The sequence below is a fragment of the Pinus tabuliformis genome, chromosome Q (genome assembly GCF_031772625.1).
Source record: "Pinus tabuliformis cultivar Carrire ecotype Pingquan chromosome Q, CPIR1, whole genome shotgun sequence".
NCBI classification, from domain to species: Eukaryota; Viridiplantae; Streptophyta; class Pinopsida; order Pinales; family Pinaceae; genus Pinus; species Pinus tabuliformis.
The window spans coordinates 1,133,574,331-1,133,590,965 of NC_142296.1; positions in this window are offsets into that span (position 1 = coordinate 1,133,574,331).

Here is a 16,635-nt window from a genome sequence, read left to right on the forward strand (position 1 = left end):
TTTGTACCCCAAACTCTACAACGATCACGTGACCATCACGAGGTGGCAAAGTTCGGTTGGTTCACTCTCTCCAAGGAACATTACATAGGGTTTTCGAAATATCTCTGATGGTTCAAATGAATACCAAAACATTATGCAATCACCTATCCAAGCGTGGATTTCTTCTAGATATTTCGCTAAATTTTGGATTTAAAAAGTTACATCATCCATTGGAAATAAAATACATACCATGGGTGTTAACTCATCACCAGCATAGCTATCAGTAAGCATATTACAGTAGGCCACGTTGTATTTCTCAATTTATAATGTATAATAAACTCGTTGTGAAGGGAAATAATTAAATTTTTATGGGATGGATGAGTTAACACTAAGTGGGTCGGGTGGCAAGTGTAGGAGGTAGTGAATTTATGAATAATTCCTTCTACCTTAAATTTTTTATACCAATATCAAGATTCAAGAGTAAGAGTCTAGAGGGAAGTTATGATTGTAACTTTTTCATTCAATCCTTGTGCAAAATGAGGGGATATTTTCAAGAAATTTAAATTAATAACATTAGTAAACGAAATTGGCTATATTATATAGGCAAGGATATTTCTTTAAGAAAAAAATTGGAGGCTTGAACTCAGGTCTATGACACATTATGATGAGGGGGTGATTATGTTAGTGGTTATATGGGTCAATGGGTACAGTGGTTGGGGTCATAAGTATCAGGGATGTTAACGATTAAGGGCTATAGTGTTTTGTTGACTTACATTTTAATAGGTTTATGTGGATATGGGTGATTGAATTAAGGGTCCTGGTGTAATAAGAATGCCAATGTGCTATAGTAACAATGTTAGGGAGTTAGTGTATTCAAGATCATAAATGTTATGGGTGGTTACTTCATGTGACATAGGGGCCATTAAGGGTCATAATGTATTAGGGGCTTAGTGTATTCATGGACATGGTGCATTAATGGGTGATTATATTCATAGGGGTTAAGGGTCATGGTTAATAAGATGTTAGTGGGTTAGGAGGCTAATGCTTTGAGGTTAATGGGGTTAGTAAAATAGGAGGTTTGTTATACAAGAAAATCAATATTTTCAACCTTAATCAATATGGTCAACTCTAGTTACCATTATCACATGTTAGTGGCTAGTAGTGCCAATTGAACTATGATGACTTAGGTTGGCTAATAGTCAATGTTTGTTAATGTATCTCAATTAATGGGTTAGTGAGTTAGGAGGTTAATAGAATAGGGGAATAAAGTTGGTAGGTAAATGTGTCCGGTGACGATTAATACCTATTGAAGGTTATAATGTATTTAGGTATTAGTGTTTTAGAGGCCATAATGTGTTGGGGAGTTGATGCATCAGTGGTCACAGCCAAGGGTCATAATGTTAGGTACCTATAATACTAGTGTATTCCCTTATTATTATTGCTATTGTTTTGCCCATGTTGTCCCCATATTGTTATTATTGTGCCTCATAGAAGCTCATTATTGTTATTGTTGTGCCCTTACATTATTATTGTTATGTCGCCTTTGACTATATTGTGACCCCTTATACTCCTATATATAGAAAGGAGGTCTTGTCATTTGTATCATCCAAGAATTGTTCGTTTGTGCAATGTAAAGGAGATTGTCCCCTCAAAGAGGTTGATTTTGAAGTCGTTGATCTATCTTTTATTCTATTTTGTGAGTTGGTTGCATAACACATAATGTATTGCATGATTAATGTGTTTGAGTCCATAGTGTATTGAAGAGAAATGGTGTTAGGGGCATAGAGATTAAGGGTCACAATGAATTAGGGTGTTTACAAGATAATGTTAGTTAGTCAAAGTGTTAATCAATTATTGTGTCAATGGGATAGGGTTTAGGATGTATACTATGTTAGGGGTCATAATGGTTATAGCAATTGTTTCTTTAAGAGGTTTGTATATTCAAGGTTTGCAGTGTGTCAACATATGATGATTATGTCAAAATTCATAGGGGTTGGGGATATAGTTTGTTTAGGGTAATATTGGCTTTGTGCTAACATGTAGTAAGTATCATACTCTGCTTACGGTAAAGGTCTTTACATGTTATATTATATTGGGATGTTAGTATGTGGATAATAATGTGTTTCGGGCCATAGCATGTTTAGGTCACTTATGGGAAAACATAATCAATAGTGGTAAAAATTGTCTCACTATGATCAATGATGGTCAACCATAGCTATTAGGGTCAACAATGATCAACTATGGTCAAGCACTGTTAACAATGGAAAATATGATTAATGAGGGAAATCATTAACAGATTACTGAGGTTCTAGGTTAAGAGTTTTAAAGGTTATGAGATTAGCAAGATATGTGTTACATGGATAGTGGATATCAATGCAATGATTGTGGGTCAGTGAGATAGATATTAGTGGATCATTGTTGTTAACATGGTGAAAATGGTCTACATATATGATCAATAATGAACAACCATGTTAATGACAATCAACCATGCCTAAGCACGGTTAATATGATTAGTGGGTCAATTTGGTCAACTATAGTAAAAAATGATCAATATGGTCAACAATATTTTAGGGTTATGATATGTTGTGGTTAGTGTGTTATAGGTCATAGTATGTTAAAAGATGATTTTACTAAAATTCATAGGTTGGAGGGGATATATTATATCTAAATTCATAAGGGTAAGGGGGTCATTATGTCATAATGGTTAGTAGGTGATTATATAAGGGGTTAGAGTGTGTTAAGTATTTATTATATTATAGGTATATTGTTTTAGAGTCATAGTGATGACAGCTCTTAAGATTCAATGATGTAGTGTAATGGTGATTAGGGAGTGATTCTATTAGGGGTTATATAGGTCATGGGGTCTAATGTGGTTTTGATCATAATCATTAAGGATGGTAACAATTAAGGGGTATAGTGTTGCCTTACATGTCAATAGGTTTATGTGGCAAGGGTTGATTGAATTAAGGGTCTTGGTGTCATAAGAGTGTTAATGTGATTTGGTCACAATGTTAGGGGGTTAGTGTATTTAAAGACATAAATGTTATGGGTTAATGTTGGATAGTTGGAATTGTTTGGATGGATAGTGGTTGCAAGTGTGTTGGCATTGATGTCAACCAGATCAGAATGGAGGTTTGTGGTAGTAGATGGGTTCAAAGACTACATCGGACCTTCTCCACTAGAAAGTGCTCTAAAATATCTTTGCAATGTTATGTGGAAGTCCATGAATAACCATTGGGATCAAAATTTATTGACTTCCTAAGTTAGTCTTAAGAAAATCGAAATATTGAAGCAGGTTGGCATATAGGGACCTCGAAAGGAGGTTTAGTCAATCGAAGCAAGCAGAACATTGGATCCCGAGTTTCGAAACCCGATATCAGAAGGGTTGAATATCGGAGGTTGAAGGCTTGGAACCTTGGTGGTGTATTTAAAAGGGACCCGAGATGGCATGAAAACCCGATATCGGAAGGAATAAGAAGTTAATATCTAAACATCGAGACCTTTAGAGATGGCATGGAACCAGGTCAGTAGGAGAAATTTCAAGAGCGTGAAATATCGAAGGTCATGACCTCAGAGCCTAGATATTTCGGAACCTCATAAGTCCTTATAAATTGCAATTCTTTAAAAGCAACGAATTTTGCAAGGAAGAGGAAATACAAAGAAATTTGTTATAAAACCAAAGGACCGACAGATCCTTTCTCTCTCCTCTAGTAGGACACATGGCAGCTAGTGATTGGCCCTGAGAATTTGACGAGGAAAATGATGTCAACATAACATAGCAATATGGAGGACATGTGGCAGTCATATTCAGCATTTTGGTTGGCCTAATGGGGAAAATCTAGGTGACAGGTGTCACTACTAAGGATACACCATGTGGCAATGATGACATTCACATGACGTCTTCTTGGAGGTCGTATATCGAAAGTCAGAGTTCTCATAACTCCTGTGTAATTGCTTTATGAAAAAGTTTTGTTGATGTTGAGTGGCACATGGTCAAGGGATGTCCAAAGAACCAAGAGCAGAGAGAGGGTTTAGCACCTAAGTGTTGTGTGATTCCGCGTGGGAAGTATTTCAGAGGTTGAAACTTCATAACTCCTTCGTAAATTGTTTTGGAAAAAAATTACGATGAAAGGGATTTCGACATTGGTGGCGTTAGGTTATGGAAGTCCAAAAGAACCAAGGGCAAGAGAGAATACAAAATGAGATAGGCCCTTGGAAGGAGACTGAAGGCCTTAGCACCTAAGTGATATGCCCCAGGTCACGGCACCTAGTCACATGGAGGAAAAACAAGAAGGGGCTAAGCAAAAGGGGCCAAAGGCAGATCAAAGACTTTCAATTTCATAACGTCATTTTAATAAAGGTTATGAGATGGAGAACTCTAATATTCCAATGCATAAGAGTATGGAGCCAGTGATCACAGGAAATGGTTATATGAGAAAGAAAACGATAAAGTTTAAAGGCATCATTATTGTGATATTTCTTAAGGTCTCTTTAATAAAATTTACGAAATAAAAGGGCTCTAATACTTTAGTAAAAAAGAGTATTAAACATGGGATGGGTCAGCAGTTAGAGAGTAAATGCACGTAGAAGGTTAGTGTCACTGAATACATAGAGATTGTCAAATATCATAGGGTCAAGGCAGCGAGGACCACAATGTACAGAAAAGACTGTTGAGGCATGTCCTAAAGTTGAAAGAAAGCAATCCCTGATATTCCCATGTACACCTTATAGAAATACATGAATAACAGAGAAGCCATGTTGAAGTGCATTCAAACTCTGTGAGCCATGAAAAAGCATGGGGGGTCTTATGGGAGTATGCATGTGGGTTGAGATTAAATTTTGGACATGGAGAATGACATAGGGATATGGTGAAGTGAACAAAGCCCATTCTCATGATTTAATGCAGTGAAAAAAATTGTAAAAATGGGATGCAACAGAAGAATGGAGTGTCATGCCAGGAGTACACTCTCGAGCAATGTGGATGTCGACAGAGACAGCATTGAGCCCAGTGCATCATAGGAACAAAACTTTGGATTTCCATTGAGAAACCAGGGGAAAACAATATTGTTGCGTATGTATTGAAGAGTGTGCAATAGTGTGTGCAAAAGTTGAGAAACTAGCCCAAGTGTTGAACTGAAGCAGAGTGTTGCAAAGAGCATGTGCAATAGAAGGCCAAGAGTAGAGCATATGTGGTTGTCAACAGAGGATAGGTTGTTGTTGTGTGAGGTCGAGAGAGCCTATGGAACAGTAGAGAATTAAGAGAAGAAGTATGATACTGCAGTGAACCAGATTGGTATTTCTCTGTATCCATAATGGCCTTTGTTTTGAGTTTGAAATTTGTATGAAATGTAGAATAGTAGCTAGAGCAGGTGGTGGCTTACATTCATAAGAGGTTGGTGCCTCTTGGTGTTAAGAAATCAATGCTAGTATAATTAGGATCAGATTTCTCTTTCTTGATAATTACTTGTGACTTATGTTAGCTTATTTTACTTATTTTTCATATTATCTTTCATCAAACAATTACCAAATTATGTGTGCATTAAGATCACAAAAACACAAGACACAAGATGTATGCACTATGCCAGGGAAAAATCCCTATCTAGGGGAAAACCCAGTCAAAATCTCTTCCTTCAATAGTTTTTCTTGAGAATCTTCAACTTAGACATAGACATCCTCCACACCAAGCCAACCTTTCCTTCTTAGATCCAACCTTTGACCTAGTAGCAACAACCCTTCAACTCCAACAACTTCGACTTGGCAGCTTTCGGCAACAGCAGCAGCTTTGAATTTGACAAGGAGACTTCGACTCCTAAATTAGCCCACACGAGAGAGAGAGAGAGTTCTTGACCAAACTCACACTAATTTTAGCCTCCTTCTTCACCTTTGCACTTTTCCCAGCTTCCAGCTTCAGATATCAAACTATCTGTGAGAGAGTGAAATGCTCCAAATAAATTTGAATTTTCTTGTATATATATCCTTCCAATGAGGTTGAATTAACTTTCTTGAGGCCGACTTGGTGTGGAGGTTACATAATTCATCTTTGACTCAAAAATAATTCTTTTTACATCATTTGAAAGCCCAAGAAGGGTCTCATAAAATATACAATTACTCTAATGAATTTTTATTAATCCTAGGAGTCCACAATGGGGACTTTTACTAATAAAATGATGACCCAAGCATGAAACCCATACTTTAATAAGTCATTGTGGCAATAATAAAAAATTTGTTGACAAATTCATTTTATGAAGACCAAACCTAGTTACATTTTTCAACACTCCCTCTTAACTAGGGAGGTATTCACAAGGAATATCTCAAACTATATGAACTATGAATATTTTAGGCACTACAATGCCATGGACTAGATTCCTAACCAGGGAAATCTATCCAATGTCTCTCAATAGTTTAGGCACTGCAACACCATGGACTAGATTCCTGACCAGGGAAATCTATCTAAGTGGGACTAAGATGGACAAAAGATTTTAGCCTCTCTAGGAACCATCGAGATTACTTACTAGCCATCAACCTAGGGATCTAGGTGTGTATCTGAGGTCAGAGCTCCATGACCAACGCCACCCTCCCTACTTCAGGGACTAGACATCAACATAAAATGTCGGCTAGATGTACTCCCACAAAATGTGTCTCACACACAAAGCCTCAACTTTCCCTATTATTACAATCGGTAACAAATCCTCCCCAATCAAACATATCAGTAACAACAAATATCTCCCAATTAAACTGATTGATAACACTAAGCATGTAAAACATGCTATCAAACCTCTAAGAGATTGACATGTACAAACACAACCCCAATTAGTAACAAACTTTCAAATGTACAAAAGTAAACATAAACCGTCAGGGTATTCCAAACAAATGATGGTGCTTCTTAATCATAGTAGGACTTTCAAACGAATCTTGACAAAAGATTCCTTAATCATACATCTTCCTTTCCTACTTCATATGCAGCAACATATTCTGCAAACAAATATATCGTTTTTCTTAACTTAACAACCCCTTAAAATACATTCTCCAATTTCTTCTTTCAATGTGTCCATCATGACTATAGTATGTCCTCCCTCTCAATTCAGGACTTTTTTCCATGAAGACAAGAGTTATGTGTCCTTCTCTCACTTATGGCCTTCACTAATACTTATGGTTGTTAGTCCTATTCTAGTTCATGACACGTGAAGTAGAGAAACATATCCATCACTTCCTCTTAACCAGTGAGGATCTAATCATTCCTATATAAGGAATATACCCAATATTCCTACGATATCAGAGGTGTCAACTTCTTTTCTACAACCTCAGAGAATATTTCATGGATTCTATCCTTCTCATCAGATTCATCATGACCATCATCATTCATATAACTTTCTTCATCATGCTTATCATATCAACTTTACTTACGAACATCTTCACCATCTTGAAGATTATGTACCTGTACAACTTAGAAAGCAAGCACAACCAAATCTATAAGCATGAAGTTAACCTTAGCAAAGTCAAACAATAATGGAAGCATTAGACTGCATAATCAGTAAGAGACTTTACTTCTATACTTCAACTTATTGCCCATGTTTTGTTACAAACCCTAAATCACATCAACAACTCAAGATATGAGTCTCATTATATATAGGGATTCCATATTTCTTTCGGAGATATGACAAACTCTTTTATAACATATAGAAAACCCTAGAGACCAATAAAACAATGTATCTAACAACTTCCAGAATTCATATGTTAGACTTCCTACTAGGATTTCATATAAACCCTAGATTTCATATATGATATTCAACAATCAAAACCAATCACATCTCAATCAACATCATGACTAGCTTCTACTAGGGTTTAATGTAAACCCTATATTTTCATTTACTAATTTTCAACAATCAAACTGATCACAATATCCCTATTCAGACTGACATGTCCTAGCTATAATTCCCCGGGTTTTTATCAATCTTTCATAAATCCCAGAGCTATCAAATCATATACTAGAGAATTTAACTTCTACTAAGGTTTAGCTACAAAACCCTAGAATTCACAAACAATATCATCCTAGAATATCGAACTTCGACTAGGGCTTAGTTTCAAACCCTAGGACTCGTGACCATCAATGATTAAGTTAACTCTTACATATAATGTACAAGCATATCATAACATGTGTTAGTCAAAACCAAAGACACAAATATCAATAAAAGTTAGACATATAACAAACTTGATCAGACTAGGGTTTGATCATACAAACACACACATGCCAAGGATTTCATTTTTAAGATATTATAAGGGTCTTTATTATACACCCTAGCAAACCCTAATGATCTAGGGTTTCAAAACATAGAAACCCTAAATTACCAATACTTCAAAGTTTTGGGATTTCAGACATTACCATTCAACCCTAACAAGTTAGGGTTTCAATACCATACCAAAACCCCAAACATGACATCATCAAAGCATTAGACATTTTCTTTATACTTCATCAATAACCTAAGTAGGCTAGGGTTCCACACATAATCATCAACATACCCTTAAGTTAGGGTTTTCACAGAGAACCTTTCTAGGGTTCCACAAGAGTAATCAAAGATATGAGAAGGGTAGATTTATCTAATGATGAATCACCCAATCAAGAATATTTATGATTTAAGAGAGCTAGACACAATGTTGTTAGTAATAGTTTATCAAGAATGAATATCATGAAGAGAGCAAAAACTTATAGTTTAAGACATACCTTTGTTTCTTAACAAACCTTGTAATTCCAATTCTTTGTCTTGTGAAGCCTTCTTCCATGTTCCTTGAGTATTCAACAAGTCTTTCCTAAGCAAGGAAAATATGAATATAAATGTGATTAGTATTTAATGAAAACAAACTTAGAATAGTAATGAAAACTAAAAAATTAAAAGGTAATACGATACTTATCTTTAGACGTTGGTAAAGGCTCCCTCCAATCTTGTGGGATACTTAGAGTATAAGTGTATGCAAGGGATAAAGTCCCTAAGAGTTCCTAGCAAATAGGTCCTTGACTTTGGGTCATTTCATAATGTTCTTCTTTGGTGAAACTTCTTTGGAAAAGTTTGTTTGATCCTTGTCCCTTCTATAGTGGCCCTTTAGACTTCTTGATTTTGTATATTTCTTCACTTTTCCTTTTACTAGAACCAAGACTTTATTCTTTTCAAGGATGAGATCTATCCTCTTCTTCCAAGCATTGTAATTTAATGCTACTTCTAATTTGTTCTCTACATTTATTTTGTTAGACATTGTCCTTGAACATAGTAAGCTTCTTTCTTTATAAGGTCTCCTTATATGATCCTTTAATCAGTGTCTTTAGGTTCCTTAGATTCCTTTCAATAGAGTGTGAAGTTGTTTACTCTCCCCTGTCATATGTGTAGATGGTTCACTATCAATAATCTATGCATTATTGTCATCAAGTTAACCTGTAAGTGCAACCAAGTACCCTTGACTTTTGATTTTGTTGAATAAGTAATAGAAGATATTATTGATACATCTTCCTCCAATATTGAATAACATTCTTATCATAGAGGGGGTAATCATTTTCCTTCAAGCCAACGAAGTGATCTTCAATCTTCTTTGACCTTAGCTCTGAAGCCATGTTGAGAAGTCAATGCTAGTAGAATTAGGGTTAGATTTATCTTTCTTGATAATTACTTGTGAATTGTGTTGGCTTATTTTACTCATTTGTCATATTATCTTTAATCAAGCAATTACCAAATTATGTGTCCATGAATATCACAAAACCATAAGACACAAGATGTAGGCACTCTGCCCGGGAAGAACCCCTATTTAGGGGAAAACCCCAATCTAGGGGAAAACCCAGTCAAAATCTCTTCCTTCAATAGTTTTTCTTAAGACTCTTCAACCTAGACACAAACCTCTTCCACACCAAGCCAGCCTTTCCTTCTTCGATCCAACCTTTGACCTAGTAGCAGCGACACTTCGACTCCAACAAATTCGACTTGGAAGCTTCCGGCATCAAGAGGCAGTAGCAATAGCTTCGCCTTTGACAAGAAGACTTTGATCCCCTAAATTAGCCCACACGAGAGAGAGAGAGAGAAAGGGATCACAAAGCTTTGATTTTTTCCTTCCCATCCTTCTTGACCAAACTCACACTCCTTTCATCCTCCTTCTTCACCTTCGCACTTTTCCCAGCTTTTAGCTTCAAATATCAAACTATGTGTGAGAGAGTGAGATGCTCTAAATTAATTCGAAATGCCTTGTATATATAGCCTTCCAATGAGGTTGAATTACCTTTCTTGAGGCCGACTTGGTGTGAAGGTTACATAATTCATATTTGACTCAAAAATAATTATTTTTACATCGTTAGAAAGCCCAGGAAGGGTCTCATAAAATATACAATACTCTAATGACTCTTTATTAATCCTAGGAGTCCACAATGGGAACTTTGACTAATAAAATGATGACCCAAGCATGAAACCCATGCTTTAATAAGTCATTATAACAATAATAAAAATTATTTTGATAAATACATTTTATGCAGACCAAACCTAGTTACATTTTTCAATATTTGGCAAGTAGGTGCTTGCTATCTTAAGGGGATCGATGCCTCCTGTGAGTGTGTGCTCACAAACAAATTTATGTAATTAAGCAGGTATTTAATTTACATCATAAATAACAAACAGATTGATGGTATTTTCCCTTTGGGTTTCCACATAAAAAATACTTGTGTCAATATGTGTATGTATCTTATGTGATGGATTGTATATACATGTGAATTATTTATCTTGTTCATTATTTTTATTTTGTCTGAAATCTCTCACAAGTAACTAACCATAGTGAAAAGAGTTAAAGAATTATACTTAAAATTGAAATGAATTCATTATTATTGATTCACCCCCCCCCCTCAATAAATATTTATTCCAACAATTGGTATCAAAGCTAAGTTCCTTCAAGAACTGTCCAACCACTAGAAGGTAGATCCATAAGAATTTATGTCTAGGCAAGAGAGTTAAGATGCTTACCTATGAAACCGAATTTGTCCCCCAGGCCCTACGTGTCTCGAATCCAGAAAATCGGACACAATTCGATCAGATTCGTGTCTGAAAATCGAGACACGTTGTGTCCGATTGGGACACTTCTAATCTAGAACGTGTCCCGATCAGGACACTTCAAATCCAGAATGTGTCCCAACCAGCATACTTCAAATCCAGAAATCAAGAACCCGCACGATGTTATAAAGGCGTATTTCCCCATTCTATTTGCACATTCACTTGTTTAGTTTGTTGTGGGTGTTTGGGAACAAGGAGAAAAGGGTGTGGGAGAATTTTCAAGGAGATGCAAGCAACAGGTAAGTGCTAGAGCATGTCATATTTGATGATGGTGATACTATAGAGGGGTCATCCTCCACACCAGCAGATGCAGAGATGACTTTGGATATAGAGGAGGAGGATGTAGCAGAGGAGAGCAGTGGTGATCATGATGATGAGGACAGTGATGTTGATTTTAATGATGACTATGAGGATTGATGACTCATGAGTCATGAGCTACATATGGCCTTGAGGCTTGTAGACTTGTAGTTGTAGTTGTTTTGTATTTTCTATTTCTATTTGCCATTGGCATTGCACTACCTATGTAAACAATAGCATATTTTGATTTTGATGACTTAATGAGAAAACTACAAAATCTTTATCTTATTATCTTGTCTTTCTCCTATTGGATCATTGATGAATTGAATATGTATTATAAATTTATAATTTATCATTTATCATTTGTGTCACAATTATATTTGTAATTTTGTATGCATAATATTACTTTGCAAAACTTACATCTAGATGAAGATCTATGTTTGAATCAATGGATTTGTATCGTGAATGAGAATTTGTGTAAGAAATATATATATATATATATATATATATATATATATATAAGGTATCTGAACATGTCTTGTTCCGGGGGGTCAACGTGTCTGTATCCAACACTTGAATCCTATATCCGCCGAATCCTGAATCCCCATGTAGCTAACTTAGATGCTTACTTAAGCAAGATACCAGTCTTTGATGGGATAAACTATGTCTTCTAGAAATTTAGGGTGCAAACCTATCTTATGTACCTAGGGGTAGTTGTTTGGATATTTGTGCTAATAGATTATGATGTCCCTAATGTCCCTCGCACTGATGCGGATGGTAAACAATTGTATGGAAATAACGTTAAAGTCAAGAATGTCATTCTCTTTTGGCCTTAGTCAATATGAACTTGTAAAGGTTATGCATGGTAATTATGCTAAGGAAGTGTGGGTGAAGCTCAATCAGAATCATGAAGGAGATTAAAAAGTCAAGCAGACCAAACTTCAAACTTTCAAAACGAGGTTTGAAAGTTAAAAAATGAGTGAAGAAGAAAGCATAGTAGAATAATTCCTCGGAGTTTATGAAGTAAATAATATGATTAGAGGACTTAGAAGAAAAATTTACAGAAGCAACAAGAAAGCTAGATCATATTTTAAGAAGTCAAAGGTATTCAGGAAACAAAACAGGCTTGGGATACTCCAAACCACAGGAATCTTTTATGGGAAAGATGAACTTCAAGTCTACAGGATTTGAGTAACCTCAGAGCTATGATAATATATATCAAGAAAGAAGCAATGAAGACAAAAAGGGAGCAAGCCAAAGAGGAACCCACCATTGGAATAATAAATCCAACCCCAAGGAATCACAACAGCGAAGAATGAATCAACCAACCAAACAATAGAGGCACCTTCATGAACAAACTCATGAATCTTCCAATTTCAGGTACTCTCAGATATTTTATGGTCATTGTTATTATTGTCACATCTTTAGACGTAAGGTTGTTGATTGTACAAATATCAAAGTTGAAAGAGATGAAAATTACAGATACAATAAGTATTAGAATTTTATATCTCAAAACTCTACTCTTGGAAATCGAAATGCCTTCTCTCCCCTAATGAATGATGTTGAATGTTTCAAATGTAAAAAATTTGGGCACAAAGAAAGTGGGTGCACAAGCGAGTTTAAGTAACCACCTAAGCCTCAGAACACTTGGCAAACAGCTTCTTGAAAAGATAAGGAGAATTGGAAACAAAAATCTAGAAAGAGCATGGAATGTGGACTTGCTCTATCAACACATAATCAAGAAAATAGATGGTATGTGGATAGTAGTTTCTCCAAGCATATGACTGAAGATAAGATCAAATTTTTGTTGCTAAAAGAAAAGGACAGAGGGAGCAATGTCACTTTCGAAAACAATGCCCCAACAAAAATTAAGGGTAAGGGCATAGTCAGTCTTGATGAAAAGACAAAAGCCCAAAATGTTTTGTATGTAGAAGGTCTCGAGCATAATTTGCTTAGTGTAAGTCAAATGTGTGATAATCTCTTTAATGTGACTATTCGATCTAAGGACTGTGAGATCCGAAATGAAGAAAATGGAAAATTCATGGGAAAACCACTCAGAACTCACAATAATGTATATGTGTTTGATGACTCCAGAGTAAGATTTTACTTGAGCAAGTAGAGTGAAGACCGGTTATGGCACAAGAGACTTGGTCATATGAATTTTGACATTCTAATAAGAGTCAGCAAGCTGGGAGTTGTAAGAGGTTTTCCAAGACTGTCAAGCCCTGATAATTCAATTTGCAAGTCATGTCACTTTGGTAAGCAGACTAAGAATCATTTCAATACAAAAGAGTTCTCTTCATCTAGACGTTGGAGCTTATCCACATAGATATTTGCAGACCAACAAGAGAAAAAAATACCAAGAGGAGAAAGGTATTTTATGTTACTTATTGATGATTTTATCAGGGCCACCTAGATCGTGCTCTTAAAGGAAAAATCAGAAGCGTTTAAACACTTTGAAAATTTTAAGTCTCATGTAGAAAATGAGAAATATATCAAGATCAAATGCTTAAGATCGGATAGAGGAGGACAATACACCTCAAGAAAATTTGAAAAATTATGTGAAGAGCATGGCATAAGGAGGTAGTATTATGTGGCTAGAACTCCACAACAAAATGGAGTAGTTCATAGAAAGAACAGGACAATCCAGGAAATGCCCAGAGCTATGATGAATGAAGCATATGTACCGCACATATTTTGGGGAGAACAAACACAAACAACAGTGTACCTATCAAACATAATACAACTCAATCCTAACAGTGATAAAACTCCCTATGAGTTGTGGAAGGGGAGACATGCATCAGTTAAACACTAAAAAGTGTTTAGGAGAAAATGTTTTATCAAAAGGAATGATAAATCCTAGAAAGTTTGATTCATATGCTAATGAAGGTATATTACTCGGATAATCTACTCGTATTAAAGGATACAAGTGCTACAACAAACCAAAAAATTGGGTTGAGGATTGCATTGATGTTATAGTAGATGAAATAGCTTCACAACCTAAGTCCTCCAAAGGAAACATGGACTCACATGGAGAAGACAGTTCAAACATTAGGCCCACGGACCAAGATGAAACAGATTCAAATAATGAAGATGTGTAAACAAGCACAACTCCAAAGCCCAAAACACCTTCCAGGTATGTACAAAAAGAACACCCTAATAGTCAAATTCTTGGAGACCAAAGACTTGGTGTTCAAACCAAGAGGAAATTTTTTGGCAGCTCAAGTTGTGCAAATCTTGCTCTATTATCTCAGATTGAGCCTAAAAATCTCAGCCACGAAAGTGAGGACAAGTTTTTAGTGAAAGTTATGAATGAAGAACTTGACCAAATTGAAAAGAATAGCACTTGGGAGCTTGTTCCAAGACCCAAAGACATAAATGTCATAGGTACAAAATAGGGCTTCAAAAATAATCTAAATGAGCAGGGTCGAGTAATTAGGAATAAGGCTTGATTAGTTTGCAAAGGATATCCCAGATAGAAGGGATAGATTTAGAGGAAACCTTTGCACCAGTAGAGAGACTGGAAGCTATTGGAATGTTATTCCCTTTGCCAGTCATAAAAATATAAAGGTATATCAAATGGATGTGAAGTTTGCCTTTGTCAATGGAGATCTGGAAGAAGAGGTTTATATTGAGTAGCTAGAAGGATCCACTCTCACTGAAGATAAAGAGTTTGTTTCCAAACTGAAAAATGCCTTATATGGACTCAAACAGGCTCTAAGAGCTTGGTATGTAAGACTGGATCGATACCTTCAGCAACAAAGCTTTAAGAAAGCAATCTGGAACAATTGGGACAACAATTTGCAAATTATATGCAAACAGAGTTCGATATGTCTATGAATCGGAGAATTGTCTTTCTTCTTAGGATTGCAAATTTCTCAGTAAAAAAAATGGTGTATCTATCTCCCAATCCTAGTATCTACAAGAAACTCTGAAGAAGTTTCGACAGGAAGATTGCAAGCCAGTGGGCACTCCTATGGTTACAAGTTGCAAATTATGCAAAGAAGAGGAGACACCTCTAGTAAATCAGACTGAGTACAGATCTATGATAGGAAGCTTCTTGTATCTCACAGCTTCGAGACTAGACATCATGCAAACAGTGGGTCTTGTGGCCAGATTTCAAGCTTTGCCTTATTAAAGTCATGTCATTGTTGTAAAATGAATTTTCAAATATCTTCAAGGAACAGTTGATTATGGATTGTGGTATGCTAGATGCAGAGAGTTTAAGTTGAAGGCTTATATTGATGTTGACTGGGCAGGTAGTATTGATGACAGGAAGAGCACCACAGGTGTAGCATTCTTTTTGGGAAATTTCTTAGTGTCTTGGGTCAACAAGAAACAAGCCTCCATTTCTTTATCAATTGTTGAAGCAAATTATATTGTAGCTGCCACTTATTGCTCGCAAATTATATGGATGAAGAATACCTTGAACGAAATTAAGGTAGATTTGACTGATCCTATTCCAATCATGTGTGATAATAGTAGTGCTATCAGTATCTCTAAGAATCTTGTCATGCACTCAATGACCAAGCACATCCCTATCAAGTTCCATTTCTTAAGAGAGAAAGTTGTAGCCAATGTTGTTCGACTTGAATATGTGGCCACTAAAGACCAACTTGCGATATCTTTACTAAGCCACTGGCAAGAGAACCCTTTGAATATCTCAGGCAACAGATAGGAGTTGTGACTACTACCCAAAATGACTCAAATTTAGTCTATGTTGGTAGCTACTCAACGTTTGGGATCAACTAAAGAGTAGGATGTAGTGGCTTAGGTGGAGTATGTTGGAATTTCTAAGTCTAACTGTTAGAAATCCTTCATGTACTTTATGATTTATTTCTACCTACTTATTTTGTTTAATTAACAAGTTATTTACCACGTAAATACTGAAAATAAATACAAGTACATTCTCAACACATTACAGATCATACACTAAAGGAAAAAACAAGAACACAAGTGACACCGTTATTTTTGGACCAATGTCCTCAGAAAAACTCAATCCGAGAAAACTAGTGCAGCTATCTGAGGGTTTTATTATTAAGCAGTTTCAGAATACAATCTAGGTGCCAAACTGGCTCACCCAATAGAGAATGATCTCAGTAGTAGTACCTCTCAGTCGGAGACAGATATTCCGGCTAAAACCCTAGATGAATAATCCCACAACTATCAGCTCCAATCTGCTAGATGAATACTCCATCATCAGCCTCTCTGGCCCAGCATCACCCCAACTCGCCCTGCGTTAGCCTCTGGAGGCACTACATCAACCTCTAGAGCCTCCGCGTAACCC